Source organism: Pristis pectinata, chromosome 16, assembly GCF_009764475.1.
Source record: "Pristis pectinata isolate sPriPec2 chromosome 16, sPriPec2.1.pri, whole genome shotgun sequence".
In the NCBI taxonomy this organism is placed as follows: Eukaryota; Metazoa; Chordata; class Chondrichthyes; order Rhinopristiformes; family Pristidae; genus Pristis; species Pristis pectinata.
Genome location: NC_067420.1, coordinates 10,111,037 through 10,138,874, shown reverse-complemented (window position 1 = coordinate 10,138,874; position 27,838 = coordinate 10,111,037).

Below are 27,838 nucleotides of genomic sequence, written 5' to 3'. Positions count from 1 at the left end.
CTCCCATGAGGGACCTTATCAAACACCTTACTAAAATCCATGTAAACAACATCCACAGCTCTTCCTTCATCAATCACCTTCGTCACCTCCTCAAAAAACTCAAACACAAAGTAATAACTGTCTTTAATTAAACTATGACTCTCCAAATGCTTGTAAATCCTATCCCTCAGAATGCTCTCCAATAGTTTCCCTACCACTGACATGAGACTCATCAATCATTTCCAGGATTATCCCTATTTCCCTTCTTGAACAAAGGAACAACACTAGTTACTCACCAGTCATCTGGGACCTTGCCTGTGGCTAGAGAGGACACAAAGAACTTGGTCAAGGTCCCAGCAATCTCATTTTGTGCCTCTCTCAATAATCTAAGGTCTATCAGACACCTGGGACTTGGCATAAATTATGTGTAATTTATATTCTGTGGTGACACTTGCGGGCTGCCCCCAGGACACTACGCAAAAAATGCATTTCACTGTGAGTTCCAATGTATATGTGACTAATAAAGAAATCTTATCTTATCTTACTCTCTGTAACTACCTGCCTGTGATGTTGCTGCAAACAAGTTTTTAATTGCACTGTATCTCACCGTGCACGTACACATGACAATAAGCTCAACTTGAACTTCAACTTGAATTTGCACTTGATTGGATGAACCAAACTGGCAGGGTACCATAGAAGAAGAAACAGTCTGTTTTAGATTTGGTTATTAGGATAAGGAGGAAGGATGAATAAGGGGTTATAAGTCCACTGTGACCACAGTATGATAGAATTACTGATACAGTTTGAGGGGGAACACCATAAGACCAAAACTACTGTCTTCAACTTAAATAGGGGCAATTATAATGGGATGAAGATGGAGTTGTCTAAGGACTGGGAAAATAAGCTAAGAAACAGGTCAGTCGATGAACTGTGACAGATATTCAAACAGCTGGTCCATAACGCTCAGCAGGAATTTATCCCAATTAGAAACAGGGATTCCCTGAGAAAGAGGCACAATCTGTGGTTAACGGACGAGGTCCAGGATAATGTTAAGTTGAAAAGTAGTGCTGGCAGCCAGGCAGAGATCTGGGAAGTTTTTAGGATCCAGCAGCAAAAGATTATAAAGGGAGAAATTGATTTTGAGAGAAAACTTGTGCATAACATGAAAACAAACAGTAAGAATTTCTTTGGTTATGTAAATAGGAAGAAGGCAGCTGAGGTTTGAGTGGGACCTCTAGAGAACGAGGCTGGTGAAATAATAACAGGAAACAAGGAAATGGCAGATACGCCAAATCAATTTGTTGCATCAGTCTTCACTGTGGAGGACACTGCAAATTTCTGGATGGTAACAGATGGGATAATTTCAAATAACAAGGAGGAGCTTGTAAAAGTCATAAGGTATAAAGTATTAGAGAAATTCATGGGGCCAATGGCGGTCAGATAACTGGGACCTGATGGACTGCCCCCAACAGTTTTAAAGGAGGTGACTGCAGAGATAGTAGACCCATTGGTTGAAAATTTTCATAACTCGCTAAACTTTGGGAGGGTACCAGAAGATTGGAAAACAGCCAAAGAAACTCCCTTGTTCAAAAAGGGAGGAAAACAGAAGGCCAGTTAGTTTAACTTCAAATGTTGGAAAGATACCAGAGTCAATAATCAAACACAAAATAACTAATCATCCAGGAAACACGAATATAATCAAACCTTGTTAACATGGTTTTATGAAAGGTAAATCATGTTTGACAACTTTTCTTGAACTCCCTGAGGATTTGACTGGGAGAGTTGATAGAGGGGAACCTGTTGATGTAGATGTAGTGTATTTAGATTGTCTAAAGGCATTTGACAAGGTGACACAGAAGAGGCTGGTGCATACGTTAATACCCCAAGGATTTGGAGGAAGTGTGTTAACTGTCTGTCACATAGGAAACAGAGAATTGAAATAAACGGATCTTTTTCAGGCTGGAGGGATGTAGTGGAGTACCCTAAAGATCGATTCTTGATCCTCAATTATTTACTGGTTATATTAAGGACCTGGAGGAAAGAATAAAATGTGAGGTTTCTAAGTTTGCCGATTAACTTGAAAGTAAGTGGAAGGGCATGTTGTGATGAGGACACTGAGATTCTGCAATGGGATACAGATAGATTGAGTGACCTGGGGAAAACCTGGCAAATGAAGTTTATTGCAGGGAACAAACCAAACCTTGGGACGTCCCAGCATGTCCTGAAGCTAGCTGAATACTTCTGAATTCCAGTCAGCATAATAGTATGAGAAATGTGACAGCCAATTTCACACAACCCTGTTCCACATATGGCAATGTGATGTTTGAATGATATTAGTTGTGGGATCGATGTCAGTCAGGTACAGGGCTGAACTCCTCTGCTCTGCTTCAAACTAGTGCAAGGAATTACTTACAGTCCTTGGAGTTTGCTTCAGTATCTGAAAGTTCCCACCATTTGACAGTTCGGCATTCCTTCACAATTGCACTGCAGTGAGGCAACAGATGTTACCATTGGGTCCACAGGTAAACACTGCTGTCCAATGTATTATTGATGAGAGTGTCTGAAACTAAGAAGTCAGAGGTAGCCCCTCAAACCTGCTCTAACATTCAATAAGATCAGAGCTGATCTGACCTTTGTCTCTATTCCACTTTCCTGCCTGTTCCCCACAGCCCTGCAGACTGTGTACATCTCAGTTTTGAATGGTTCAGCTTCTCTAAGCCTGAATTGAGAGAGGGAATTTCTCCACATTTCCATCTTACAAGAACAACCCCTTATTGTAAACTTGTGCTGCCTGGCTCTGGGCTTTTCCATGCAGGAGGGACATCCTTTCAGCATCAAGTTTGTCAAGCCCCCTCAATATTATATGTGTCTTTATAAACTCTTCCAGCCCTACAACCTCCAAGATTCTTGACAAGAAAGAGAATGAAAGTTTATTAAGAGTGAGTGGGAATTCCCTTTGTTCCTCCGTAATCACTTGCTGAGCCATCAAGGTAGTCATAGACCCATAGAGACATACAGCATGGGAAATGGCCCTTCAGCCCACTTATTCCATGCTAACCATCAGTCACCAGTTACACTAATTCTACATTAATCCCACTTTCATCTTTGCTCCCCCTGTTCCCATCAACCCAGATTCTACCACTCACCTATACCCGGGATAACTTATAGCAGCCTATTAACCTACCGACCCACACAGCCTTGGGATGTGGGAGGAAACTGGAGCACCCAGAGGAAACCCATGCGCCACAGGGAGAACATGCAAACTCCGCACAGATGGTACCCACGGTCAGGATCAAACCTGGGTCACTGGAGCTGTGAGGCAGTGGTTCTACCAGATATTCCCTGATGATCGTTGATGTAACCACAGTATAGACCCTGGAATTAGCTTTTAAGAACATATAGAACACTACAGCACAGTACAGGCCCTTGGGCCCACAATGCCGTTCCCTTCATTTTATCCTGCTCTATCTAACCCTTCCCTCCCACATAGCCCCCTATTTTTCTATCATTCATGTGTCTATCTTTCTTAAATGTCCCTAATGTATCTGCCCCCACAACATCTGCCGGCAGTGCGTTCCACACACCCACCACTCTCTGCGGAAAAAAACTTACCTCTGACATCCCCCTTTATACCTTCCTCCAATCACCTTAAAATTATGTCCCCTCGTGTTAGCCATTGTCGCTCTGGGACAAAGTCTCTGACTGTCCACTTGATCTATGCCTCTTATCATCTTGTACACCTCTATCTAGTCACCTCTCAACCTCCTTCTCTCCAAAGAGAAAAGCCCTAGCTCACTCAATCTATCCTCATAAGACATGCTCTCCAATCCACACAATGTCCTGGTAATCTCCTCTGCACCCTCTCTAAAGCTTCCACATCCTTCCTATAATGAGGCAACCAGAATTGAACACAATAGTCCAGGTGTGGTCTGACCAGAGTTCTATAGAGCTGCAACATCACCTCGTGGCTCTTGAACTCAATACCCCGACTAATGAAGGCCAACACTTCATATGCCTTCTTAACGACCTTATCAACCTGCGTGGCAGATTTGAGGGATTTGTAGCTTTCATCTCCTTAAGTAGCCGGGTGTACAGAAGCCATTCATGACTGTGGTGCTAGAGGAGCTTCCCAGTTGATAGTGCTGTACTCTGGGTTTCAGCTTGATGCATCTTAATGCAGGAAGGTCACATCACCCAGGAGCATTTACTGTGTTCTCTCTCTAGATTCATTGTTTCACCTTGTTGACCAGGCATTCAACTGCCAGGGCCCTACGCTCCAGAATTCACCTCCCTAAAACTCTCAGCTGCTCTCTTTAATGAATGTACTCTTTAATAACTATCTCACTGACCATGGTGCTTTTGATAGCATCAGTATCCAAGGTTTTGTTTGATGTGAAGCACCTTTCAACATATTATTATGTGAAGACATTACGTTAATGTGAGTTGTTGTGCTCAGGATTTCAAACCTTGTGAAAGGGTTGGAAACAATCCAGCTCCTCTAGAATATAGAATCATATAGTCTTACAGCACGGAAAAAGACCCTTCGGCACACCAAGTCAAAGTAAAAGTCAAAGTTGACTTCATTGTCAGATGCACAAGTACAGGTGCAATGATAAACGTACTTGCAGCAGCGTCACAGGCAGGGTTGGGCCAGTTGATTTGATTTCTTTATTAGTCACATGTACATCAAAACACACAGTGAAATACATTTTTTGTGTAGAATGTTCTGGGGACAACCCACAAGTGTCGCCATGCTTCCGGCGCCAACATAGCATGCCCACAACTTCCCAACCCGTACATTTTGGAATGTGGGAGGAAACCGGAGCACCTGGAGGAAACCCACGCAGACACGGGGAGAGCGTACAAACTCCTTACAGACAGCAGCCGGAATTGAACCCGGGTTGCTGGCGCTGAAATAACGTTACGCTAACTGCTACACTACCGTGCCTGCCCACTATACCTGACATAGATGTTTTGGTTACATTTATAATTCTATATGAGGAGTAGGTCTAACAGGGAGTGAAGTTTCACACCTTCATTGACTTTATCTGTCAATTATACTTTCGTCGCAAGAATACAATAGTATGACATACGTGTGTTTAAACTTCTGTCTCTGCTGGCTTTTCACAGTTTATAGAGCATTTTGCACAGTAGGTCAGTACAGAACAATCCTTTTCTCATGTTCTAATGTTTTTCCAACCAATGATTGAAGCTTTTAAACTATCATTTTCAAAAAAGCATAATACTCCAGGAAAATGGTGGGGAGTGCCAGAAGAATGATGAGGTGCTGAAGTCCATGTGGGTATAAAATCCAACAAACACGAAGATGCATTGATTTTCTTTTCACCATGAAATCCTTGACTTTTAAACGATCGATTAATTGGAGCTGTCTCACTGGAACACATCTTATATGAGCAAGTTTCATGTCGCAGCAAGGCTGAGCTATATCATGATCCCAGGTGTTATTACTTCCCACGTCATTTCACATTGTACGACAGTAAACTGTTTGACTTATTGGTTTATTATTATTCCCAGTTTGTTAAGATAAATGAATGTGTTTAACTCTCCTGTTACATGCATCACCGATCATATATTATGAAAGAATTTATGCAAGGCTGGTAAGCACAGCCTCATGTGTGTGATACAAAAACTCCATGTCCAGAATTAGACATGCATTAATAAATGTCTTGAATGTTGCTCACATGTAAGTGCTCCTACTTGTCCAACATAATCAAATGCTTCCAGGAGATTACAGCCATTAATGTTAAGGAGAATGGAAAGATATGATGTACCTGCATTTTCACCTGTGTTTGTTAAACTATATAAAACACACAGTAAGCATTAAGATTTAAATTTACAGGAGATGTTGCTTCAAGAAGGCGGCATCTATCATCAAGGATCCCCACCATCCGGGTCATGCCTCTTCTCGCTGCTACCATCAGGCAGGAGGGATGGAAGCCTGAAGTCCCACACCACCAGGTTCAGAAACAGCTACTTTCCTACAGCCATCAGGTTCTTGAACCGACCTGCACATCCCTAACCCTACCTCAGCAATGGAACACCACGGACCACCTCTTGCACTACCATGGACTTGTCTCTGATTGTGCTTATTGTGCATGAAGGTCTTGTTTTTGCACAATCATTTTTTTTTGCTGTATGGTATAATTTTATGCATAGACCACAGAACAATTCATACAGGAATAGGCGTTTTGGCACACAGTGTCTGTGCTGAGCATGATGCCTATTTACACTAATCCCTTCTACTTACATATGGTCCATATCCCTCCATTCTCTGCACATTCATGTACCTATCTAAGAGCCTCTTAAATGCCTTTATCGTACTTGCCTCCATCACCACCCCTGGCAGCGCATTCCAAGCACCTGTGTAAAAAAGTTGCCCTACACATCTCCTTTGAACTTACCCCTTCTATTCTTAAACACACGCCCTCTAGTATTAGACATTTCGACCCTGTGAAAAAGATATCAGCTGTCCATCTATGACTCTCGTAATTTTATATACCTCTATCAGGTCTCCCCTCAGCCTCTGCTGCTCCAGAGAAAACAATCCATGTTCGTCCAACCGCTCCATTTAACACATGCCCTCTAATCCAAGAGTACATTTCCAAGACAGGAGGGAATTCCTTGAGGATGGGGATGGGAGGGAGGTGTGGGCATCCAGGGGTTGCTGCTGTTCCAAAGCACTTGCAGCTCCTGTCCATTTGAGTGATAGGGGTTGTGGGACTCAAAAGATGCCATTTAAAAAAGCTTCTGCTACTTGCCATTGTATCATGTAAATGGGGCATATTACAGTTCCAGTGCACCTGTGGTGAAGGGAGCAAAACTTTAAGATGGTGAATGAGTGTCAGCCAAGCAGACTGCATTGCCCCAGATGCTGTCATGGTTTTGAGTGTTGCTAGAACTGCCCATACCCAGGCAAATGGTGATACTCCATCAAGCTCATAACTTGTTCCTTACATTGTGAAGGTCAATTGCTGCCACAGGGTACATAGGTTCTCACCTACCCCCCATGTTAGAGTGAAGGGCAAGGCTGGTAGGAGTAGGGAACACTGAGGGATATTGAGGCATTGGCCAGGAAAAAGACAGAGACATGAGTCAGGTACAGGCAGCTGGGATCAAATGAATCCCTGGAGAGGTATAAGGGTTTCAGGAATATACTCAAAAAGGAAATCAGGAGGGCAAAAATGGGGCATGAGATAGCTTTGGCAGGGAGGATTATGGAAAATCCAGAGATTTTATAAGTACTGTATATTAAAGGAAAAAGGGTAACTAGAGAGAGAATAGGGCCCCTCAAAGGCCAAAGGGGACATCTTTGTGTAGAGCCACAGGAGATGGGCAAGGTCCTTAATAAATCTGTTTTTACCGTGGAGAAAGACATGACGACTTCAGAAATAGGAAAAGTAAATGGAGAGGTCTTGGGAAAAGTCCGCATCACAGTAGAGGAGGTTCTGGATGTCTTAAAAGCTATGAAGGTAGACAAATCACCAGGGCCAAGAACACTGTGGGAGGCTAGAGGCTAAATTGCTGGAGCCCTGGTTGAGATATTTGCATCATCGTTAGCCACTGGTGAGGTGCGGGTAGACTGGGGGGTAGCGAATGTTGTGCCTTGATTTAAGAAGGACAGCAAAAAAACCTGGGAACTATAGACCAGTAAGCACCTAACATCTGTAGTAGGTAAGTTACTGCAGAGGATTCTGAGGGATAAGATATATGTACATCTGGACTGACACAGTTTGATTAAGAGTCGTCAGCATGGCTTTGTGCGTGGGAGATAATGTCTTACAAATTTAATTGAGTTTTTTGATGGTGTGACCATGGAGTGTCGATGAGGGTGTGGTGGTGGACGTGGTTTATATGGACTTCAGTAAGGTCTTTGATAAGGTTCCACATAGTAAGCTGCTCTGGAAGGTCAGGTCACATGGAATCCAGGGAGAGCTGGCTAATTTGATACACAATTGGCTTGATGGTAGAAAGCAGAGGGTGATGGTGGAAGGTTGTTCCTTGGACTGGAGACCTGTGACTCGTGGTGTGCCTCACAGGTCGGTGGTGGGCCCATTGTTGTTTGTCATCTATATCAACGATTTTGACAAGAATGTACAGGACGTGGTTCGTAAGTTTGCAGATAACACTAAAATAGGTGGTGTAGTGGACAATGATAAAAGTTATCAAAAACAGGGGATCTTGATCAGCTGAGTAAGTGGGCTGAGAAATGGCAAATAGAGTTTAATTTGGATAAGTGTGAGGTGTTGCATTTTGGACAGTCAAATCCAGGTAGGACTTTCAAAGTGAACGACAGGACCCTGGGGAATGTTGTAGAACAGAGGGACCTTGGAGTACAAATACATGGTTCACTCAAATTGGAGTCACAGGTAGACAGGGTGGTGAAGAAGGCTTTTGGCACATCAGCCTTCATAAGTCAGGGCATTGGGTATAAAACTTGGGAGGTACAGTTGTGGTTGTACAGGACGCTGGTGAGGCTGCACTTGGAGTATTGTGTTCACTTTTGGTTGCCCTGCTGTAGGAAGAATGTTATTGAACTGCAAAGAGTGCAGACAAGATTTACAAGGATGTTGCCAGGACTTGAGGGACTGAGTTATAGGGAGAGATTGGACAGGCTGGGACTTTTCCTTGGAGTGTAGGGGAATGAGAGGTGATCTTATAGAGGTGTACAAAGTCCTGAGGGGCATTCATATGGTGAATACCCTCAGTCTTTTTCCCAGGGTTGGAGAATCAAGAACTAGAGGACATAGGCTGAAGGTGAGAGGGGAGACATTTAATGGGAACTTGAAGGGCAACTTTTTTGCACAAAGGATGGTATGTGTGTGGAACGAGCTGCCAGAGGAAGTGGTTGAAACAGGTGCAGTAACAACTTTTGAAAGACAGTTGGACAGGTACATGGATTGGAAAGGTTTAGAAGGTTATGGGCCAAATGCTGGTGACGGGGACTGGCTTGGATGGGGCATATTTGTCAGTATGGACCAGTTGGGCCGAAGGGCCTGTTTCCATGCTGTATAACTCTTTGTCTCTATGACTGCAACACACTATGTGGATGGTTCAGTTATGTTTCCAGTCAATGAAAAACTCCTGTAAATGTTGGAAGTCTGACATAACACAGAAGTTACTGGAAACACTCAGTAGGTCAGGTAACATCTGTGGTGAGAGAGAGAAAGTTAATGTTTCAGATCCGAAACCCTTTGACAGAACCAGGCAAGAAAGAAAACAATTAATTTCAAGCAAGTTGCAGAGACGATGGTGAAAGGATGGGAAGGACAAAGGGAATGTCTCTGATTGGGTGATCGAAGTGTTACCATGGAAGTAAGCTGTCGATGAAGTAAACTGGTTGGTGGATTAATGAAAGCAGACAGAGAGAGTAAACACAAAGGAATGTAAAGACTACTGTCACATACCAGCAACAAAAGAAACACATCGAGTCATGTATAAGTGTTCAAAACTATTTTATTAATAACTACTTACGATAAGAAAAATAATAGTAAAAATGTTAGAATGCTAGAATTAAAAATGTTAGATCTTAAGCATTAACCCCAAAAACTAAACTCAAAGTGTGTGTGTGGCAAATCCCCAAACTCCCAGTCCAGGAATAGTTCTCAAAGTTCAGTTCAGCAAGCCGTAAGGTGAAATGTGAGCAAAGGCTTCTGCAAAACCACCGTTGACTGAAGAGGAAATGTAGAGAGAAAATAGAGAGTAATTATGAAATCCAAATGTTCCACGATGGAACCCATACGACACCTCAATCCCTGATGATCTCCATTCCTTTGTTCTGAAGTATCTGCCACCCTGAAAGGTATTCGAGACGTGGCCGTCCACACAAATACCTGTTTCCTTCTACAGGTTAACGACAAAGTCGACTCCACCGGATTATTCCAAAAATCCGTACGTGGATTGTCGTGACAGACACAGTTATTGTTTTTCATCCATCGATACAGAAACCAGCAGGCTGCTCTCTCTCTCTCTCTCTCTTCTCTTCTCTGACTGACTGCTCCAAACAACGTCATAACGTCCTTACCTCCTGTTGTTGTCGTCATCACGCCCCCCCCCCCCCCCCCACACACACACACACACACACACACACACACACACACTCTGTGCTATGTCTTAAAGGGACATTCACTGATAGTAACCCAATCCGTAACACTGTGAAGCACACAGACTGTTCACCAGGTCAGGCCATGCTAATAGAGAGAGAAAGTCTGAGCCAATATCACTTGAAGCAGAGCTGGCCTGCTCTGAAACACACTGAGAGCATGACTAACCTGAAGCAGAAAAACACGATGATGCTGGAGGAACTCAATGGGTCAAGCAGCATCTGTGGAGAAAAACAGGCAGTCAACATTTCGGGTCAGGACCCTTCTTCAGGACTTAAGATAGGAAAAAGGGAAGGCCAATATATAGGCTCTGCTTTTCCCTCCCATATATTAGGTGTCCCCTTTTCCTATCTTAAGTCCTGAAGGGTCCTAACCCAAAACATTGTCTGCCTGCTTTTCTCCACGGATGATGCTTGGCCTGCTGAGTTCCTCCAGCATCATTGTGTTTTTTATCTAGATTCCAGCATCTGCAGTCTTTTATTTCTCTAGTGACCTGAAGTTGTTCATTTCAATTTTGTTTGGAAGGATGCAATGTGCTCATACAGAAGCTGCTCCTCAAGCTTGTGTTGGAACATAGAACAGTACAGTACAAGAACAGGCCCTTTTGCTCTGCGATGTTGTGCCGAACCAATTAAACTAATTACACTAACCCCGTTTGCCTGTCCATATCCTTCCATTCTCTGCATATTCATGTGCTGATCTAAGAGCCTGTTACATGTCTCTATCGTATCTGCCTCCACCACCACCCCTGGCAGCCACATCCCAGGCACCCATCACTCTCTGTGTAAAAACTTGCCCCAAGCATCTCCTTTGAACTTTCCCCTCTCACCTTAAATGCATGCCCTCTAGTATTAGGGATTTTGACCCTGGTAAAACGATACTGGCTGTCTACTCTATCTGTGCCTCTCATAATTTTATAAACTTCTGTCAGGTTCTCAACCTCCACCGCTCCAGAGAAAACAACCCAAGTTTGTCCAACCTCTCCTTCGTGCACATGCCCTCTAATCCAGGCAGCATCCCAGTAAACCTATTCTGCCCCCTCTCCAAAGCCTCCACATCCTTCCTATAATGGGGTGACCAGAACTGAATGCAATACTCTAGATGCGACCTAACCAGACATTTATAAAACTACAACATAGCTTCCTGACTCTTGAACTCAATGCCTCAGCTAATAAAGTCAAAGCATGCTATATGCCTTCTTGCAACAGAAGAGACCACAGACAGAGTGAGGTTGGAGATGGAATGAAAGTGGCAGGCAACAGCAAGCTCAAGTCAGCCCTGTGAACTGAAATGCAAGTGTGCCAAAAAGTAGTCAGCTCATGTGGATTTGATTCCTCCAATGTAGCGCATTGTAAATACCGAATGCGGTAGACTACCTGGGATGAATTGCAAGTGAGTCACTGTTGCACCTGGGAGGACTGTTTGGCTCCCTGGATGGTGAGAAAAGAAGGGGTAAAAGGGTGCATGTTGAATCTCTGACAGCTGAATCGGAAGGTGTCATATGATGGGCAGTGGTTGCTGAGGGTGGACCAGGGAGTCAGAAAAAGTGTGATCCCCACAAAATGCTGAAAGGGGAGGGAAGGGAAGAAGTGTCTGGTGGTGGAGGTATCAGAATTTGCAGAGGGTGATCCATTGAATACGGAGGCTGGTGGCGTGGAAGGTGACCACCTTGGCCAGGGGAGAGGGGGTGAGTGTAGATGTGCAGGAAATAGATGAGACGCGGTCAATGGCTCTGTCCACGCTGGCAGGAGGAAGCCAGGGTTCAAGAAGAAGACAGACCTCTCAGATGCAAAGCCAGTGAGGTCTGTGGCTGTCTGAGAGACAATGGCTTGATATTTCTTCTGGGGTCATGGTCCAGAGGGAGGTTTGAGGAGGTGTCTGAGAGCTGACATTTGCCCTTTGTAATATAGTTTGCTGGACTATAATGGTATTCCCCTTGCCGGTGAGTTTGCTGATGATAAAAGTTTTGCTCCTTAATGAAGGGAGTGCTGCAAGTTGAGTAAGTGAGGGAAAAAATCGAGATGGTCAATGTCATGATGACAGTTTGCAATAAAAATAGATGGAGAGCAGGTTGGAGGGAGGGGTACATGTGGATCAGAAATTCTGGAGATGGGAGATAAGGTCAACAGTGTGGGTCAATGAAATGAACAAGGAAGTGGAGGAGGAAGAAAAAGAAAAAATGATTGGATTTAATTCAGGTGGGGATGTGGGGGGGGGAGGGTGAAGCTGAGGCCTCTGCTTAGGACTGGTCATTCAGGATCAGGAAGTGAAGATCAGAAGGGAGAGTGAAAACACAGCAGATGGTTGCACTGAGGCCAGAGGAAAGTGAAGGGGGTCAGGCCATGCTGGAGCTAAGCTGAGCCAGTATTATGTGCAGGAACCCACAGAGATCCTTCAGGGTTACAGAGAGTCATTCCCGGTGGGACGTTGCAAGCATAAATCCAAACGGGGTAGCATAAAAAGCAGGCAAATCAGACTGCCTGGTCTTCCTCTTCTGATGGGCTGAAGTCTCATCCCCTTGAGTACGAAGTGTGGGTGATCTCCCCCATGTGGCAGAGAGATAAGGCAGAAATCAGCTGCTGAGGCTAGGAAAATGAGAGTGACTGTGATCGCAGCCACCAAGGACAAGGCAGCCCAGATGCACACCCAGAAATCAGAACAGAAGTCACAGATCTCAGCAAGAACGCAGACTGCAGTTTGAGTGTTGGCCCTTTAAACAACCAGCTTTCAGCAGAGTTGGAGTTGGTAAAACTTGGTATTTCTGCGAACAGAGAACTGTTGTTTGTCAAATCTTATTGCAGCTGAATTTTGTTTTACACCACGGTTGGCGTCATTTTTTGCGGGGTTTGCACTGGGAAAAAAGACATGCCAGGGTGGATGAATATCCTGTCATGAAGTCAGGAATCAAATTTCCTGGCAGACACCTAGAAACATGGACAAAAATGACAGTGACAGCAGACAGATTTCATCTCTCAGTATTTGCTTCCAATTGGAAATGGAAATGGTATTGGTATTGGTTTATTATTGTCACTTGTACCGAGGTACAGTGAAAAACTTGTCTTGCATACCGTTCGTACAGGTCAATTTATTGCACAGTGCATTGAGGTAGTACAGGGTAAAAACAATACAGAATGCAGAATAAGGTGTCATGGCTACAGAGAAAGTGCAGTACAGTCAGCCAGTGAGGTTCAAGGTCATAATGAGGTAGATTGTGAGGTCAAGAGTCTATCTTATCATACTAGTTCAATAGTCCTATAACAGTGGCATAGAAGCTGTCCTTGAGACTGGTGAATCATGCTTTCAGGCTTTTGTATCTTCTGCCTGATGGGAGATGGGAGAAGAGAGAATGTCCGGGATGGGTGGAGTCTTTGATTGTTCTGGCTTATTTACCGAGGCAGCGAGAAGTATAGACAGAGTCCATGGAGGGGAGGCTGGTTTCCATGATGTGCTGAGCTGTGTCCACAACTCCCTGCAGTTTCCTGTGGTCCTGGGCAGAGCAGTCGCCATACCAAGTCGTGATGCATCTAGATAGGATGCTTTCTATGGTACATTGATAAAAATTGGTGAGAGTTAAAGGGGACATACCAAATTTCTTTAGCCTGCTGAGGAAGTAGAGGCGCTGGTGAGTTTTCATGGCTGAGGCGTCTATGTGGTTGGACCAGGACAGGCTATTGGTGATGTTCACTCCTAGGAACTTGAAGCTCTCAACCCTCTTGACCTCCGTACCATTGATGTAGACAGGTGCATGTACACCGCCCTCCTTCCTGAAGTCAATGACCAGCTCATTGAGGGAAAGTTTGTTGTCATGCCACCATGTCACTAAGCTCTCTATCTTCTTCCTATATTCCAACTCATTGTTATTTGAGATACAGCCTACTACAGTGGTATCATCTGCACCTTGTAGATGGAGTTAGAGCAGAATCTGGCCACACAGTCATGTGTGTAGAGGGAGTAGAGTAGAGGGCTGAGGATGCAGCCTTTTGGGGCACCAGTGTTGAGAATAATTGTGCCAGAGCTATTGCTGCATATCCTTACTGATTGTGGTCTGTTGGTCAGGAAGTCAAGGATCCAGTTGCAGAGGGAGGTGTTGAGTCCCAGGTCTTCGATTTTGGTGATGAGTTTGCTTGGAATTATAGTATTGAATGTGGAGCTGTAGTCAATAAACCATAGTCTAACATTGGTGTCTTTATTGTCCAGGTGCTCCAGAGATGAGTGTAGGACCAGGGAGATAGCGTCCACCGTAGAACTGTTTCAACGGTAGGCGAAGTGCAGTGGGTCGAGCTTTTCCGGGAGGCTGGAGTTATCGCATGCCATAACTGGCCTCTCCAAGAACTTCATGATGGTGGATGTCAGAGCCACCTGGCAGTAGTCATTAAGGCACGCTACCCTGTTTTTCTTAGGTACCGGGATGATAGTGGTCTTCTTCAAGCAAGTGGGAACCTCAGACTGAAGCAGGGAGAGATTAAAAATGTCTGCCAATACCCCTGCCACAGAATCTGAGGACATAATCGGGGCACCCTCCGGGCCAAATGCTTTCCGTGTGTTCACTCTCTGGAAGACTGATCTTACGTCCTCAATGGTGACCATGGGTTCAGGTGCATTGGAGGTTATTGGGGTGGGTGGTGACAAACCAATACCCTTATTTTCAAAATGTGCATAGAATTGCATAGAGTTCTGCTATGCAAAGTGACTCGGTGTAACAATTTCCTGTGGGGAAAGGTGGGGGCTTGAGGAGAGATATTGAAAGTAAATAGATAATGTTTGTGTATTCTTCACCCCTACAACCAATCCACCGATGGTGGTTTTGGTGAAGGTCAACCTATAAAATCAGGACACATATTGCAGAGAGTTACAGAATTTACAGCACCGAGTAAGCTATTTGAATAGTTAAACAGTCCCAGATCTTGTGCTCCACCGTTCTCCTCCTACTCTAACTTCAATTAACCACATCAACACATCCTTCCTAACTTCCCATTAAACACATCTGTAATATTTGCCTCACTACTCCATGTGGAACAGGTTCAGTGTTGTAACTACTCTGGATGGTGAAACATTTCCTGAATCACTTACTGGATTTATTGATGATCCTATTTTCTCATCCCATCCCATGATCCCATCCCATTTTTACACCTAGGACAGGGCACAACAACAAGTGGAAATGCTTTACTTACATGTCCCCTATCATAATCTTGAAGACCATGACTTGGGTGCATTTGAGTTTTGTGCTTTGTGTTGAACTGCTTTGCTTCATACTGAGGAGTTGAGGTTTCATTCCAAGTCGTAGCCGAGCAGGGACAAGCAGCAAGACTGGGAGTGATGTGTATAGAATCGAACATCACATTTCTCTGTTCAGTATTTTAATGAGGACATAAAGCAATTTAAATTTGTTCTGTTACAGGTGTGAAATGACAGATATAATGTGGGTTACAAGTGTGAATAATAGCATCACTCACATTTTTTCAGCATTGTAACTTACAATAATTCATTGGATTGTATTTTATCTGGGGTCATAAAAGGAAATGGTTCTCTTACAGTTCTCTGTAGGTTGCAAAACCATAACACTGGTTGCTGCCCTGGATTCCAAACCTCTCACAGACTAATTGAATGCACAAGCTCTACTTGTGTTTGCTCTCGTAGACATTGACAAAAGCTTTTGGCAGTTTCTCCACGCTTCCTATTGATTTTGTTCACGGGATCACGTTAATTTGGAGCGAGGGAAGCTCTCCAGTCCTTCTTTGTCCATCCTTTCAGAATAATGTGAAGCCTGTCACCTTAGAATTGGTTTTTCAGTGAATCCATTGGTTTGGCCTTTTCCAGATATGTAAATGTGAAAATCCAATTCATCTATTTATCAAAAGGAAAATCAGCATCAGTCTCAAAATTTCCCCTTGATTTTTTATTTTGAAAGAATGGGATAAAATTCAGCCTCAGTAAGGCTTCTTGGTTGAATGATTTGGGTGCTAATTCAGTCACAATATGATAACTCAAGCTCATGTAGACCTGTGACCACGACATACAGTTTGGGGAAGGGCATAAATCACAAACGCCTGCTGGAACTACAGAGGAGACAGATCATGAAAGTGCACGCTGATTACTGCCATCACCACTGGTGCATTTCTCCAGTGAACACCCCCTTTAATCAAGCATAGCCTTAGGATAGAAACTGAACACCACGCTATTGAAAGAGATCAAGTAGTTGCAAGTTAGCGCAGTTTCATGTCTGCTGGGTGTTGCTGTGATCTGATGTGGCTGGTGCTTTCTTGTGTTCTCTAGGATGGTCAGCTTTGTACTGCAGTAGGATTTTTGTCAGGTGGCTGGAACCTACTGCTCCCAGACATGAGGCATTTCCCTTAGACACAGAATCAGAGGTCCCAGGAGAGGGAGGAGCAGCAGTTGGGAAAGCATTCTCGCCACGCAGCCATGTGCACATGTAAGATAAGATAAGACAAGATATCTTTATTAGTCACATGTACATCGAAACACACAGTGAAATACATAGTGGTATTCAAGGTACAACTCTCCTACATGAGCCTCAGCAAGGAGAAAAGTGGGAGACATCTGTGTTTCAGGAAAGATGCCCAACTAAACCATGCATCACTCCAGCTCTGAGCAGGGTGGGCAGTGCCAGGGAAGGTGACCTTAGCCGTGAAATTGGATGTTTCCAGATCTTTCCAAGTGATAGCCAAAGAATTTCCTCTATTTATTTGCTGATGGGATGCAGACATCACTAGCCATGAGGAGCATTTACTGCCCAGGCCCGAGAAGTGAGGAGGCAGTTACTGATCAATGATGTTGGTGGGCCTGGAGTCACAGATAGGTGGACCAGGTGAGAGCTGAAGACATTGGCGAATCAGGTAGGATTCTCCAAGAACCCAGCAGTTACGTGATCCCTGCTGCTGAGGTGAGCTGTGGAGCACACTAGCCCAGAGTGGGATGGGCACAAAGCAAGAAACCCTCCTCTAAGGACACTTCAGGGTCCCCTTAGGTGGTCCAGAGAGCAGACCCTCACCTTGGGTTCCCCAAAATCACTCTCCTCTCAGCTCCCAGTGACGATTTGTAATTCCATTCCCTAGCTTGGCCCAGAGGCCAGAGAGGAGAGAGCCAAGGGCTTGCTTCTAACCCCAGAATCCATTCATCCGCCCAGCACAGTGGCTGAAGCAGAGCATGAGGGAAACTGCAGATGAATGGATCATGCATGCTGGCCAGATTCATGGAACTGAACATGAGAGCCTTCTCCCAGCCTTGCTCACACACAACCTGCAGGCCACCGAATCTGCTCAGATATGCACAATAGAGCAGAGCAGGAGGAGGAAGGGATATTAGAGGACAAAGGTAAAAGCAGGCAATGAAGGTGGCAGGCTCTCCTTAGATATGCCCTCAAGGTATGCCTCATAGCCCTGAGGTTCACCTGCTGTCTCCACCCTACTTGCTCAGGAACAACTGCAGATGCAGTCCTTCTCTGAATGGAGAAAGACCTTGGCAACATTTGGACTTGAGATGACGTGACAGTTCACCGTCACACCACACAGGTACCAAACAATGGCCAGTCTCACCGCTTCCCAATCTCATGCAATGGTCTGTTCCCATATCAGCAACATCTTGGAGATCAAAGTCAGCAAAGTCAAAGTCATTAAAGTCAAGTTTATTGTCAAATGCACATGTATGCACAGGTGCAAGGAAAAACTCAATGCAGCAGCATCACAGGCACATAGCATGTCACATAAGCAGCAGTCACAAGAAAAACATAAACACAATTTTTACAAGAAAGAATGTAATTAGAACAAAAAAGTCCATTTTAGTGCAAAGTGGTCATAGTGTTAAAATACTGTAGTGATTAGCGTTGTCCAGGTTGTTTCAAGAAACAAGTGACTGAAGGGAAGTCACTGTTCTTGAACATGGTGGTATGGGACTTCAGGCTCCTGTACTCCTGCCCAATGGTAGCTGTGAGAAGATGGCATGGTCCCGATGGTGGGGGTCATCATTGTCTAGTGCATCCAGAGTGCCTTGGAGAGCTTAATGGAGGGTCCACAGGACAGGATTCTGCTACAGAAGCCACCCAGAGGTGCTCTATATTTTTCCTCAGAGAGGGACTCGTGCTTCGTTGTTGTCTGCTGACAATCAGGATGGTGCAAGGAAAATTGCCTTGACTGGGAACTGCATTAACATAACTGACCTAAACTAATCCCATCTGCCTGCATGGGATCTGTATCCCTCCATTCCCTGCCTTTTCATGTGTCTGTCTAACTGCCTCTTAAACATTACTATCATACCTACTTCCACCTCCTCCCCTGGCAGCGCATTCCAGGCACCCACCACTCTGTGTAAAAAACTTGCCTCGCAAATCTCCTTTAAACTTACCCCCTCTCAACTTAAAATTATGTCCTCTAGTATATGACATTTCCACCCTGGGAAAAAAGCTCTCACTATCCACACTGTCTTTGACTCTCATAATTTTATAAACTTCTATCAGGTCACCCCTCAGCCTCTGACACTCCAGAGAAAACAACACAAGTTTGTCCAACTTCTCCTTGTAGCTCTTACCCTCCAATCCAGGCATCAGCCTGGTAAACCTCTTCTGCACCCTCTGCAAAGCCTCCACACCCTTCCTGTAATGTGGAGACCAGAGCTGCACACAGTGCTTCAAGTGTGGCCTAACCAAAGTTTTGTACAGCTGCAACGTGTCCTGCCTACTCTAAAATACTCAAATGCCTCAACCAATGAAGGCAAGCATGCTGTATGCCTTCATTGCCACTCTATCCACTTATGCTGCCACCTTCAGGGAGCTGTGGACTTACACCACAAGTACATCAATGCTCTGAAGGGTTTTGTCATTTGCGATGTCCCTTCCTCTTACAGGAAGCAGAGGGTGATGTGGAAGGTTGTTTTGCGGACTGCAGGCCCTTGACTAGTGGTGTTCTCCAGGTCTTGGTGCTAGGTTCATTGCTATTTGTCATCTCCATGAGAACGTACAAGGCATGGTTAGTAAGTTTGCAGATTACACTAAAATAGGTGGTGTCGTTGACAGTGAAGATGGTTAGCAGGGTTTACAGAGAGATCTTGATCAACTGGAGAAGAGGCTGAGGAATGGCAAATGCAGTTTAATTCGCATAAGTGTGAGGTGTTGCATTTTGGGAAGACAAATGAGGATAGGACTTTCGCAGTGAACGGTAGGGCCCTGGGGAGTGTTGGAGAACAGAGGAACCAAAGAGCACAAGTATATGATTCCCTGAAAGTGGCATTGCATGCAGACAGGGTGGTGAAGAAGGCTTTTGGCAGGCTGGGCTTCATCAGTCAGGGCATTGAGTTGGCATGGACCAGTTGGGTCAAATGGCCTGTTTCTGTGCTGTATGACTCAATGACTCTCTGACTTTATATTTGACGTCCTAAAGAGCAGCAACTCACACTTGTCTGGATTAAACTCCATCTGTCATTTATCCACCCAAACAGAGGTCCCAGTACTGATCCTTGCAGAATATAACTGATCACAGACCTCCAGTCAGAAAAACATCCCTCCACCATGAACCTCTGACTTATACGGCTAAGCCAATTTATTAACTCACCTTGGAGCCCATGTGACTTAATATTCTGGATCATCCCACCATGAGGGACCTTGTCAAATGCTTTAATAATGTCCACGTAGACAACACCCACTGCCCTACCCTCATCAATCATCTTCTTTACCTCCTCAAAAATCTCAATCACGTTTGTGAGACAGGACCTCCCCTGAACAAAGCCATACTGACTATCCCTAATAAGTCCATGCTTTTTCCAAATGTGAGTAAATCCTGTCCCTAAGAATCTTCTCCAGTAATTTCTCTACCACTGATGTAAGGCTCACCAGCCCATAAACTCCTGGATTATACCTGCTACCCTTCTTAAAGAAAGGGTCCAGTCTTTTGGGTACATACCTGTGGCTAAAGAGGACACAAGGATCTCTGTCAAGGCCCCAGTAATCTCCTCCCTTGCCTCTCTATTATGGGCTAGATTCCATCAGGCCCTGAGGACATCCCCCTCACTGTTTTTCAAGACCCTAACACCTCCTCTATCTGAATATCAGCATGCCTTAAAATATCAATTTACACCTCCCTGATCGCAGCAACATTCTTGGTGAATACTGATATGAAATACTCATTAAGGACCTTACCCACTTCCTCTGGCTCCAGGCATAAATTCGCTTCCTACCCTTTTGCTCCTAATGTATGAATAAACTGCCTTGGGATTTTTCTTAATCATACTTGCCAAAGATATTTCATGGCCCCCTTTAGCTCTCCTAATTCCTTGTTGAACTTCTTTCCTGCTTCTGTTATATTCCTGAAGGTCCTTGCCAGCTTTTAGAATCCTAAACCTTACATACGCTTCCTTTTTCATTTTGACAAAACTTACAATATCTCTCATCATTCAAGATTCCCAGAGCTTCCTGACCTTGTCTTTCTTCCTCATCCTTTGTTCTTTTATGGCTTTTGACCTATTCAAAATATTTATGCAAGAATATGGGAATAATACAAGGAATTGCCCATCCACGTTATTTCACACCTCTTCTTTCAAAAACAGAAATAATGAAATTATTTGTTTTCCTGCACCAAGCTGATCCCTAGTTGTTTGCTGTTACTATTATTGCCAGTCTAATTTCATTCCAAGTGCACCTGTACACTCAGTGGTAGTATTCCATAACACTGGAAGTTTAAGTGAGAAGTTCTGAGGCCACATAGACTGGGGACTCATTGATAAGAAAAGGTAAGATAACATTTCTTTATTAGTCACATGTACATCGAAGCACACAGTGAAATGTATCTTTTGCATTGAATGTTTTGGGGGCAGCCTGCAAGTGTCACCACATTTCAGGCACCAACGTAGCATGCCCACAGCTTCCTAAACCATACACCTTTGGAATGTGGGAAGAAACCAGAGCACCCAGAGGAAACCCACGCAGACACCGGGAGAATGTACAAACTCCTTATAGACAGTGGCCGGAATTGAACCTGGGTCACTGGTGCTGTAATGACGTTATGCTGCTACACTACCGTGCCATTGATGGATAAAAAAGAAACATGTCAGTAAACAGATCATTTTTGGATTGAGAGGCCATGACAAGTGGGGTGTGGCTGGGACTGGAGGTGGGGGTCTAGCTTTTCATCATCTATATCAAGGATATGAATGAAGGGACCAAGTGTAATATATCCAAGTTTGACAATGGGATGGAAATTTGAGCTGTGAGACAAATGCAAGGTGGATTAAGCAAAATAGGGGCAAGTTATTTGAATGAGCAAGGCCATGGTGGATGGAGGTGGAAAAATGTCAGGTCATCCACATTGTGAGACTGAGAGGTGCTGGTGTTTAGGCAGATCTGGGTGTCTTGCAGAAGAATCACTGGAAATTAACATGCAGGCCTCACAAGCAAACAATCTGCTGGAAGAACTCAGCGGATCGACCAGAATCTGTGGAAGGAAAGGACATTTCAGGTCAAAAAGCTGCATCAGAACAATTGGGTATATTGGCATTTTGACAAAAGGATTTGTGTACAAGGTGAAGAGATGTCTTGACCCAATTATAAAGAGCTCAGATGAGACCACAACTGGAATATTGTCTTCAGGTGTGGTGTACCTTTCTAAGGAAAGGTATACTTGTGAGAGAGGGAGCACAGTAAAGGCTCACCAAATTGATAACTAGGGTAAGGTGTTTGTCAAATGAGAAGAGAATAAGCAGAAACACAAGAAACTGCAGGTACTGGAATATGGAGCCAAAACCAAACTGCTGGAGGACCTCAGCGGGTCAGACAGCACTTGTGGAGGCAGGAGGATAGTTGATATTTTGGGTCGATACTGAGAGTGCAGAGGAGAGATTATCAGTATAAAGAGGTGGTGAGGTGAGGATAGTTGATATTTTGGGTGACTGAGAGTGCAGAGGAGAGATTGTCAGTATAAAGAGGTGGTGAGGTGAGGGAGAAACAGACTTGTATAATGTAATAAAGACAGAACATGCCGGAAACACTTTTTTTTGGTTTTTATTTCAGTTTTCCAGCATCTGCAGTTTGTTTTTGATTTTAACGTCCTTTACTACCTCGAGTTCAGAAGAAAATTTGGAAATTTTGAAGAAAAAAGGAGGAAACTTGGGTGGAGAAATGGCAGAAGCAGTTTAATTCGGCCAAGTGTGAGGTGTTGCACTTTGGGAGTACAAATGCAAGAGGAAAATATACAGTGAATGGCAGAAGTCTTGTAATTATTGATGTACAGAAGGATCTTGGGGTGTAAGTCCATAGCTTGCTGAAAGTGGCAACACAAGTGGATAGGGTGGTAAAGAAGGTATATGGCATTCTGGCATTCTTTGGTCTGGGTATTGAGTATAAAGATCAGGAAGTCATGTTGCAGCTGTATAAAACTTTAGTTAGGAGTATTGTGTGCAGTTCTGGTTGCAATTCTATAGGAAGGATGTAGAGACTTTGGAGAGGGCACAGAGAAGGTTCACCAGGATGTTGCCTGTATTAGAAAGTATTAGCTGTAAGGAGAGGTTGGACAAATTGTTTTCTCTGGAGTGCCGGAGGCTGAGGGCTGACCTGATAGAAGTTCATAAAGTTATGAGAGGCATAGATAGGGTAGATAGAGACTTTTTCACAGGGTGGAAATGTCCAATACTAGAGCACATAGGTTTAAGGTAGTAGGAGTTTAAAGGAGATTTACGAGCAAGTTCTTTTACACGGAGAGCTGTGGATGCCTGGGATGTGCTGCCAGGGGAGGTGGTGGAAGGGCATACGATAACATCATTTATGAAGCACTTAGACAGGCATATCAACAGGCAGGGAATGAAGGGATAACGACTGTGTGCAGGCAGATAGGATTAGTTGGATTGACATCATGGTCGGCACAAACATTGTGGGCTGAAGGGCCCTTCCTGGACTTCTATGTTGTATGAATGAGCAGTGATCTCATTAAAATATACAAAAAGATTACAGGGCTGATGTGCTGGATGCAGAGTTTATGTTTCCCTGGCTGGGGTGTTGAGAACCAGGGATTACAATATACAATCTCTGGTGTGAGGCTGTTAAATCATTGTTAAGTTATTCATGAATTATGGTCCCTGGCTCTCTTTGCTTATCATAAACTCTCAATCTCTTATCCTCATTCTGCACACACTGTTGCCAACTGCGTTATCAGTTCCTTCTTTTAAACACACGGGTAGTGCTTTCCTCCCCTTCTCTCCTCTACTTAGCTTTTTTTTATATGCTCGATTGTGATAAGATGATAATGAGACAAGAGCCCATTGTGCACACATGAAGTTCCCTGCATTGTAATACAACAATTGGAGTCATATAGTCACAGAATCATACAGAACAGAAGCAGGCCCTTTGGAACAACTGGCCTATGTGTTGCCCACCAAGCTAGTCCTATCTCCCCACATGAAGTTGATCAATGATAGTTATTTGTATCCAGCAACACAAACTTTATACCGCTAATTTGGATGGAATAGTCAGTTCACTAGAATTCACTGTTACTTCTGTTATTATCTTCTGTCATAGACAGCAAACCAAAGAAATTAGGAATGCAATTCCTACCCTGGTAAAAGGATACCTGGCCGTCTACTCCTCTCATACTTTTATAAACTTCCCTCAGGTCCCCCCTCAGCCTCCGACACTCCAGAGAAAACAATCCAAGTTTGTCCAACCTCTCCTTATAACTAATACCCTCTAATCCAGGCAACAACCTGGTGAACCACTTCTGAACCCTCTCTAAAGCCTCCACATGATTGCTGTAATGGGGCGACTAGAACTGCATGCAATACTCCAAGTGCTGCCTAACCAAAGTTTAATACACCTGCAACATGACTTCCCAACTCTTATAGTGATGAAGCCAAGCATGTCATACACCTTCTTTACCACTCTATCTACTTACATTGCCACTTTCAGGGAGCTATAGACTTGGACCTTCAAGATCCCTCTGTACATCAATGCTATTAAGGGTCCATTAACTGTGTACTTTCCCTTTATACTTGATTCCCAAAATGCAACACCTCACACTTGCCTGGATTAAACTCCATCTGTCATTTCTCAGTCCAGAGCATAAACATTTGGCAGTGACATATTTCCGTAAGTACATAGTTCTAGCAAGCCTTGTTGTAACTACAGTACGAGTTGGTGAAATGCTCCTTCTTGGAAGCAATTCTCCTGCAATCCAAGGGTTACCTGTCACTCCAACTTGCTCACACTATCCACATTCTAGATGGACTAGATTAATATTTAGAGCTTGGTTTGCCTGGATTGCCATATTTTGGAGTAACAGAGAACTTCGCCTCACTCCCTGAATACAGACATATTGCTTCATCACTGGCTGCCATTATTGTTATGGACCACCTAAAGTCCAGAGCGCATGAGTCTGACGACAAATTATTTTTGCAAGAAAATGAACACAGGGGCGTCAGAGAAAAAAAGTAGATTTTTTGAAAGAATGTTATCATTTAATCTGTGCAAAGCAGGACCAACAGAAGTGAATTTTAATTTTTAATTAATTCATTAATCGACTTGAATGGAGAATTTCCACAAACCATTCCAAGGAATCTAACCATTTCCAAGGAATCTATGACTAATGTTCATAGTTTTGCTGAGAAAGTTCATGCTTCTGGTGGTAATGTTAATTGTAATTAATAACCAGGTCCAGAAGAACACCCAGGCTCAACATATTCTGGAGGAGTCTTCATGTGACTTCTTGGGTGCTAGGGATGGTCATGGATGTATTGGTCAAATTGCTGATAACCGAAAAGAAAACTCTCCATTCTCTTTTCACAAATTCTGCCTGACCTGCTGAGTATCCCAGAATTTTCTCTTTTAATATCATCATTTGCACTTGATTGGAAGTGTCAACCAGAAAGGTTTAGCACTTGCGTCAAAGAGATGCGTTGGAGCAATGTGGTCATAGTACCTTATGCCCTGTGCTGTCCACTGCAGTAAATGCCATACAGTGCTGTACAATGAAACAGCTCATGATGTTCCTCCAGGATTCACGTTATTTTCCACACCAAGTAAGGCCTCTAGAAAGAGTCATTGGCCAAACATTCCCTTTCCCTAGCTGACTACAATAAGCTGCTCAATAATGTTCAATAGTGTTGATGAAGTCCTCAGACAATTTTCACACAAGGGGCAATTGGAGCACCTGGTCACAGGGACTGTCTGCAGACAGCAGCCAGGGTAAGGATTGATGCCAGGCACTGTGAGGCAGTGGCTCTACGAGCTGCACCACTATGTTCTTCAGTTATTCTTTTCTCACTCTATTTTTCTCTTCTATTTTCATCTCCTACAGACGGGAGTTGCTGCCAGTCACAGGTTTTCGCCATCGTCAGTCAACGCCCATTCTCTGTTGGTCTCCAGATATCCCTTTGTCCTCTCAACTTAAAACATGCCGAGTTTCAAAGTGTTCATTGATCTGAAATGTTATTTCTGTTTCTCTCTCCAAAGATGCTGCCTGACCTGATGAGTATTTCCAGCATTGTCTGTTTTTATTATTGGCACGAAAAGAAGTTGTTGGAAATAAATACTGACTACAGAAGTAGATGCCTGATAATCTCAAGTTGGCATTTTAAGTTTAAGATATCTTTATTAGTCACATGTACATCGAAACACACAGTGAAATACATCTTTTGCATAGAGTGATCTGGGGGAAACCCGCAAGTGTCGCCATGCTTCCGGTGCCAACATAGCATCACACACTCCCACAGAATCGGCCCAGGAGACTTTGGAGCAGAGGGTCCTGACCAGGTACAGGCTAGGTATTTAAAAAGCTTGAGTGTTTGCGCGGGCTTTTTCCCACAGAATCGGCCTGGGAGACGTTGGAGTAGAAGGTTCCAACCAGGTAAGACTAAGTATTTAAAAAGCTCATGTGTTTTGTGTGTTTTTGAGGGCTTTTTTATCTCCAGCAGAATTTAGAGGGGCCAATAAAAAGGAGGTCGTGTCCAGCAGAGCAGCCATTTTGGAGCGGCCATTTGTCGGAGTGGACAGAGTCAGAGTGAGTGGCTTTGGCACAACAGGCTTCGGCATCAAGAGGCAGAGGCCATCTGCAACAATACTGGTGAGTAGCTGGTAAGTAAGGGTAAGGTTTACTGTTATTGTTATAATCTTTTAAGTAGACTACAGCTAGGTAGGAAGAAACATAGTTCAGATGGAGGGCAAGGCAATGTGCTGCAGCTGCATGATGTGGGAGCTAGTGGACCCTGCTGGGGTGCATGGTGACCACATCTGCAGTAAGTACTTGAGGCTGGAGGAACTTCAGCTCAGAATTGATGAGCTGGAGTTGCAGCTTCAAACACTGCGAAGCATCAAGGAGGGAGAGAGATATGTAGATGCTGTGCATCAGGAGGCAGTCACCTCCCCCTTAGAGAAGGTACTTCTAGGGTCCAGCAGGCAGATAGATGGGTGACTGTCAGGGGAGGGAAAGAGAAAGGGAACAGGCAGACAGAGCAGAAGACCCCAGAGGTTGTTCCCCTCAAAAACAGGTATTCTGCTTTGGATGTTGTTGAGGGGGATGACCTACAGGGATCAAGCAGCAGTAGCCAGATCTCTGGCATGGGGACTGGTCCTGCTGCTCAGAAGGGAAGGGAGGAAAAGAGGAGGGCAATAGTGATAGGGGACTCGATAGTCAGGGGAACAGACAGGAGGTTCTGTGAACATGAGCGAGAATCCCAGATGGTATGTTTCCTCCCAGGTGCCAGGGTCCAGGATGTCTCTGATCAGGTCCACAGCATTCTTGTTTGGAGGGGAAAACAGCCAGAAGTTGTGGTACATGTTGGTACCAACGACATAAGTAAGGAGGGGGATGAGGTCCTGAAAATTGAGTTTAGGGAGCTAGGCAGAAGGCTGAAGAACAGGACCTCAAGGGTAGCAATCTCAGGATTGTTGCCAGTGCCACATGATAATGAAGGTAAGAATAGGAGGAGATGACAGATAAATGCGGGGCTGAGGAGTTGGTGCAGGATGAAAGGATTTAGATTTTTGGATCATTGAGATCTCTTCTGGGGAAGGTGGGGCCTGTACAGATTGGGACCAATATCCGTGCAGGCAGGTTTGCTTGGGTGGTTCGGGAGGGTTTAAGCTAGTTTGCGAGGGGGATGGGAACCAGCGGGAAAGGTCAGTGGAAGAAGTGCATGGAGTAAAGTCAGATCTAACATATAGAGAGGGTTTGAGGAAGGACAAGCAGAGTATAGGGTATAAAGTGGATGGGCTAAAGTGCATTTACTTAAATGCAAGAAGCATCAGGAATAAGGGTGATGAACTGAGAGCTTGGATAAGTACATGGAACTACGATATTGTGGCTCTTGCAGAGACCTGGCTGTCACCAGGGCAGGAATGGATACTGAATATTCCTGGATTTCAGTGTTTTAAAAGGGATAGGGAGAGGGGGAGAAGAGGAGGAAGGGCAGCGATACTGGTCAGGGACACAGTTACAGCTGCAGAAAGGGTGGATGGTGTAGAAGGATCCTCTCTAGAGTCAATATGGGTGGAAGTTAGGAACAAGAAAGGGGCAGTTACTCTACTGGGAGTATTCTATAGGCCCTCCGGTAGCAGTAGGATAATAAGGATCAGATCAGGAGGCAGATTTTGGAAAGGTGAAAGAATAAAGGGGTTGTTATCATGGGAGACTTCAACTTCCCAAATATTGATTGACACCTGCTTAGTACCAAAGGTTTAGATGTGGCAGAGTTTGTTAAGTGTGTCCAGGACGGATTCCTGTCACAGTATGTTGACAGGCTGACTAGAAGGA